This window comes from Atractosteus spatula, chromosome 13 (genome assembly GCF_055471065.1).
Source record: "Atractosteus spatula isolate fAtrSpa1 chromosome 13, fAtrSpa1.hap1, whole genome shotgun sequence".
Taxonomy (NCBI): Eukaryota; Metazoa; Chordata; class Actinopteri; order Semionotiformes; family Lepisosteidae; genus Atractosteus; species Atractosteus spatula.
Genome location: NC_142718.1, coordinates 1,634,749 through 1,640,962, shown reverse-complemented (window position 1 = coordinate 1,640,962; position 6,214 = coordinate 1,634,749). Strand labels below are relative to the sequence as shown.

Genomic DNA, 6,214 nt, shown 5'->3' with positions numbered 1-6,214 from the left:
TTGGGTATTTCAGTGACATGATGAATGATTGTTGCAGGCTGGTCTTTGAGCCGATTGTTGACCAACTGACCTGTTACTGGAGGCTGTTAAAGCCTGTGTAAATAGTGTGTAAATAGACACACTGAGTGTGATTAATTGAGGTGACTGTTGAAGGGATTTGAGGGTACAATTCACATGCGTATTGTGAAATCATCAGTATTGTCTGTCATTGGGGTTTTACCTGCTCAGATCTGTAGATCCACTGTAGTTCAGTGTGGGGGTGTGTCAGAGTGTCACCTGAGGCTGGTATCCAACCCAAGACACTAGAGCTGTGATTCAGCAACACTAACCATCACACAATCTGCCAATAACAAGAATCTTTACTCATCAATTTTCTTTGATAAAACTCCTTGAGGCCCAGTCTATAGGTGACCGCACTGTGTATCCGTTCGTAACTGTAACCTTTTAAAGTCTTAACCCAAAACAATTAGGATGTTTTTCAGCATCCAATCTTTTCTTACTCCATATAACTGCTGGGCGTGTCAGAGTAAATGAGTTTAAAGCAAAGGCCCTGCTGTTTAATCTTGCAGCCCAGCACCTCAAGATCTGAGGCAAGATCATCAGCATTTACCAAAATAGCTACAGTGCTCACGAATTTTAAACAAAACTTGAATGCTCAAACTGATCACTGTAATGAGTGATAAAAATACAAAAACAAGAGTTCCCGATGAGAGATTTTAAATTCTCATATGGAAATACCTCAGATTCAGTACACTGTCAGATTATCTCTGTGGCTTCTGGTGGTACTATTTGCCTAGTTTAATGCTAATTTGCCACAATCTGGAATAAATAAACAAACCAGAATTCAAGTAGATTTCATAGTACATAGTACATTTATTTTATTAGGAACAAGTAATAGGTTTATTCCATGCTGAAAAAAAGAAGAAAGAGAACACAACGTTTCGGCCGTGGAGCCTTCTTCAGGTGTGAATAAATAAACTAATTTATTTTATTAGTTTATTGTACTACAGTGAAGAAGATATTAATGCACCCAATTATTATAAAAGAGTATATTTTCCAAAGGAACAGTGATTTAAAATGATTATTACAAGAAAAAAGCTAATATTGTTATTTTTAAAGAAATAGTCTCTGAATAAGAATGCCACACTCCATATTTTAAAAGACCTATGGGTGGTTTCAACAATTAAAACAACAGAGCATCATTCAATAGGCTCACAGAGGTGCAATTATTATTTATTAAGCAATAGTCTAGTTCTGAAAATCAATAAACATATTGAATAGTATTGAATATTTCAATAATTTTGAAATGATTATTAAACAACAACCAGAATATCCAAAACAGTCAGAAAAAACCTAATTATTCTTGTTTTCCATTTAGTCTGGTGGCCTTCACTTCCAGGCTGTTTACAGTGTCCTCTTTGGTGATGTTCTTCCATCCCTTGGGAATCGCCCCACGATCGCAGAATATTCCAGAATACCTCTTTTCCAGGTGCTCCTGAAATCGGCACACGACCCACTTCCAGTAGGGCTGCTAAGAGCAGTCTAGGGTGATGCCCCAGCAGGCGTGCTCTGAACCAGCTTCTCTGTAGCTCTTGTAAGGCACACTCCTGTCATTAGACAACATGATTAAATCAGTACTAGCAACTGCAGAGGTGCAGATGTCAACAGACAGCTGGTCTACCTTGTTCCACTTCCTCCCAGTAACCCCTTCAGGCCGATGGAAGGGGACACTGTGGTCCCCAGGGTGTCCTTCCATGGTGTTGGTACAGGTGGCTTTACAGAAGGGGCACTGAGCCCAGCACCCACACAGCTGCCTGAACAGGATCTCATCCGGCTTCTCTCTGGACGTGCCCATGTCCACAGAGGAGACAGAGCTCAAGACTCTCCTCAAATCCTCAGTGACCTTCTGGAGAAAACTACTCACTGCTTCCTTAAGGAAGTCAAAGTCACCGATGTCCTGGTGTTGAACACCTGCCAGGTCATGCTCTGTGAACCTGAGCTCATCTCTGAGCTCCCTGGAGAACATCTCCAGCCACACGTGCACACCTCCCTTCTGGTGTTGAACCCTTTCCACCGCGGTTGAAGCTGCAGCAGTTACATGGTGCTGCAGTAGATCCAGGTTGTCCTTGAAGATCCCAAGGATTCTGGGTTCAGACCCCATGAGATAAGACGCCCTTACAGACTGGGTGATAAATTCTTCAAAATGCTTCCTTGGGTGATGGATGTAAGTCATGAACTTGTCAAAGTTCTCCTCTTCCACCAGCGCCCTCAGGATGTGCTTCTCCAGGTTAGACCTGTTCCCACTGAATGCTGGGAAATTGGCCCTCATGTCTCCAGCCACGTCAATGGCTGTTCTGTCATAGACGGCCTGCAGGAGTGACGGCTTCAGTTTGCTGCACAGAAAGTCTGCAAACACAGCGCTGGATGTTGCACCTTGACAGAACTTCCTGAAGATGCTGTAATACTGATCCTTCTTCCTGTTCAGGTAGACCTGACTTGACTGCAACAGACAAGCCCTGAGGCCACACAACCTGACACCCCTCGTATTCCCACAACTAACCCTCACTTATTCAGTACCCTCACAATAGCAAACTCCACACTTACTGCACACCCCAACACCCTACACTCCTCCACCATACCCCTGTCTAACAGTACATCCACCTTGCCTAAAACTCAGGGTGTTAGGCACACACCCAGCCCCACAGACGGACCTACCCAACACCTCCACCTCCCACACTGCACCCCCCAATGCAGCCCCCCACCTGGCAGCACAGTGAGTCCACTCCACACAGCCTGTCCTCTCCACCCAGAGAGGACAGGCTGTGCTCCCACTGCCAGCAGGGAGAAATAGAGACAGAGGTGCACTTCCTACTGCTCTGTGACAGATACTCTGGGATTAGAGAAGCATTCTTCCCTAAATTCAGAAATCTAATCCCAGAGTTCCCACAAAATTCTGTAAATGTCTTCCAGAAGATTTTATGTTAATTGTACTGCTTTGGCAACACTGATTTATTCATTTTTCATGCCAGTAAAGCATCTTGAATTGAAAGTAAGGGTCAGCAGGTGTAATACAGGCTGATACTGACAGTGTGACACACTGAGACACACAGAGGGGAGAGAGTCAGCAGGTGTAATACAGGCTGATACTGACAGTGTGACACACTGAGACACACAGAGGAGAGAGAGTCAGCAGGTACTGTATAATACAGGCTGATACTGACAGTGTGACACACTGACACACACAGAGGAGAGAGAGTCAGCAGGTGTAATACAGGCTGATACTGACAGTGTGACACACTGAGACACACAGAGGAGAGAGAGTCAGCAGGTGTAATACAGGCTGATACTGACAGTGTGACACACTGAGACACACAGAGGAGAGAGAGTCAGCAGGTGTAATACAGGCTGATACTGACAGTGTGACACACTGAGACACACAGAGGAGAGAGAGTCAGCAGGTGTAATACAGGCTGATAATGACAGTGTGACACACTGAGACACAGAGGAGAGAGAGTCAGCAGGTGTAATACAGGCTGATACTGACAGTGTGACACACTGAGACACACAGAGGGGAGAGAGTCAGCAGGTGTAATACAGGCTGATACTGACAGTGTGACACACTGAGACACACAGAGGAGAGAGAGTCAGCAGGTGTAATACAGGCTGATACTGACAGTGTGACACACTGAGACACACAGAGGAGAGAGAGTCAGCAGGTACTGTATAATACAGGCTGATACTGACAGTGTGACACACTGAGACACACAGAGGAGAGAGAGTCAGCAGGTGTAATACAGGCTGATACTGACAGTGTGACACACTGAGACACACAGAGGGGAGAGAGTCAGCAGGTGTAATACAGGCTGATACTGGCAGTGTGACACACTGAGACACACAGAGGAGAGAGAGTCAGCAGGTGTAATACAGGCTGATACTGACAGTGTGACACACTGAGACACACAGAGGGGAGAGAGTCAGCAGGTGTAATACAGGCTGATACTGACAGTGTGACACACTGAGACACACAGAGGAGAGAGAGTCAGCAGGTGTAATACAGGCTGATACTGACAGTGTGACACACTGAGACACACAGAGGAGAGAGAGTCAGCAGGTACTGTATAATACAGGCTGATACTGACAGTGTGACACACTGAGACACACAGAGGAGAGAGAGTCAGCAGGTGTAATACAGGCTGATACTGACAGTGTGACACACTGAGACACACAGAGGAGAAAGAGTCAGCAGGTACTGTATAATACAGGCTGATACTGACAGTGTGACACACTGACACACACAGAGGAGAGAGAGTCAGCAGGTGTAATACAGGCTGATACTGACAGTGTGACACACTGAGACACACAGAGGAGAGAGAGTCAGCAGGTGTAATACAGGCTGATACTGACAGTGTGACACACTGAGACACACAGAGGAGAGAGAGTCAGCAGGTGTAATACAGGCTGATACTGACAGTGTGACACACTGAGACACACAGAGGAGAGAGAGTCAGCAGGTACTGTATAATACAGGCTGATACTGACAGTGTGACACACTGAGACACACAGAGGGGAGAGAGTCAGCAGGTGTAATACAGGCTGATACTGGCAGTGTGACACACTGAGACACACAGAGGAGAGAGAGTCAGCAGGTGTAATACAGGCTGATACTGACAGTGTGACACACTGAGACACACAGAGGGGAGAGAGTCAGCAGGTACTGTATAATACAGGCTGATACTGACAGTGTGACACACTGAGACACACAGAGGAGAGAGAGTCAGCAGGTATAATACAGGCTGATACTGACAGTGTGACACACTGAGACACACAGAGGAGAGAGAGTCAGCAGGTGTAATACAGGCTGATACTGACAGTGTGACACACTGAGACACACAGAGGGGAGAGAGTCAGCAGGTGTAATACAGGCTGATACTGACAGTGTGACACACTGAGACACACAGAGGAGAGAGAGTCAGCAGGTACTGTATAATACAGGCTAATACTGACAGTGTGACACACTGAGACACACAGAGGAGAGAGAGTCAGCAGGTGTAATACAGGCTGATACTGACAGTGTGACACACTGAGACACACAGAGGAGAGAGAGTCAGCAGGTATAATACAGGCTGATACTGACAGTGTGACACACTGACACACACAGAGGAGAGAGAGTCAGCAGGTGTAATACAGGCTGATACTGACAGTGTGACACACTGAGACACACAGAGGAGAGAGAGTCAGCAGGTACTGTATAATACAGGCTGATACTGACAGTGTGACACACTGACACACACAGAGGAGAGAGAGTCAGCAGGTGTAATACAGGCTGATACTGACAGTGTGACACACTGAGACACACAGAGGAGAGAGAGTCAGCAGGTGTAATACAGGCTGATACTGACAGTGTGACACACTGAGACACACAGAGGAGAGAGAGTCAGCAGGTGTAATACAGGCTGATACTGACAGTGTGACACACTGAGACACACAGAGGAGAGAGAGTCAGCAGGTGTAATACAGGCTGATAATGACAGTGTGACACACTGAGACACACAGAGGAGAGAGAGTCAGCAGGTGTAATACAGGCTGATACTGACAGTGTGACACACTGAGACACACAGAGGGGAGAGAGTCAGCAGGTGTAATACAGGCTGATACTGACAGTGTGACACACTGAGACACACAGAGGAGAGAGAGTCAGCAGGTGTAATACAGGCTGATACTGACAGTGTGACACACTGAGACACACAGAGGAGAGAGAGTCAGCAGGTACTGTATAATACAGGCTGATACTGACAGTGTGACACACTGAGACACACAGAGGAGAGAGAGTCAGCAGGTGTAATACAGGCTGATACTGACAGTGTGACACACTGAGACACACAGAGGGGAGAGAGTCAGCAGGTGTAATACAGGCTGATACTGGCAGTGTGACACACTGAGACACACAGAGGAGAGAGAGTCAGCAGGTACTGTATAATACAGGCTGATACTGACAGTGTGACACACTGAGACACACAGAGGAGAGAGAGTCAGCAGGTGTAATACAGGCTGATAATGACAGTGTGACACACTGAGACACACAGAGGAGAGAGAGTCAGCAGGTGTAATACAGGCTGATACTGACAGTGTGACACACTGAGACACACAGAGGAGAGAGAGTCAGCAGGTGTAATACAGGCTGATACTGACAGTGTGACACACTGAGACACACAGA

At 46.4% G+C, this 6,214-nt stretch overlaps 1 pseudogene; it reads right to left on the bottom strand.

The window, feature by feature from the left end:
• Window positions 1-694: 694 nt before the first annotated feature.
• LOC148821565 (interferon-induced very large GTPase 1-like) lies at window positions 695-2,637 on the bottom strand (annotated as a pseudogene).
• Between the last annotated feature and the right edge of the window lie 3,577 nt (window positions 2,638-6,214).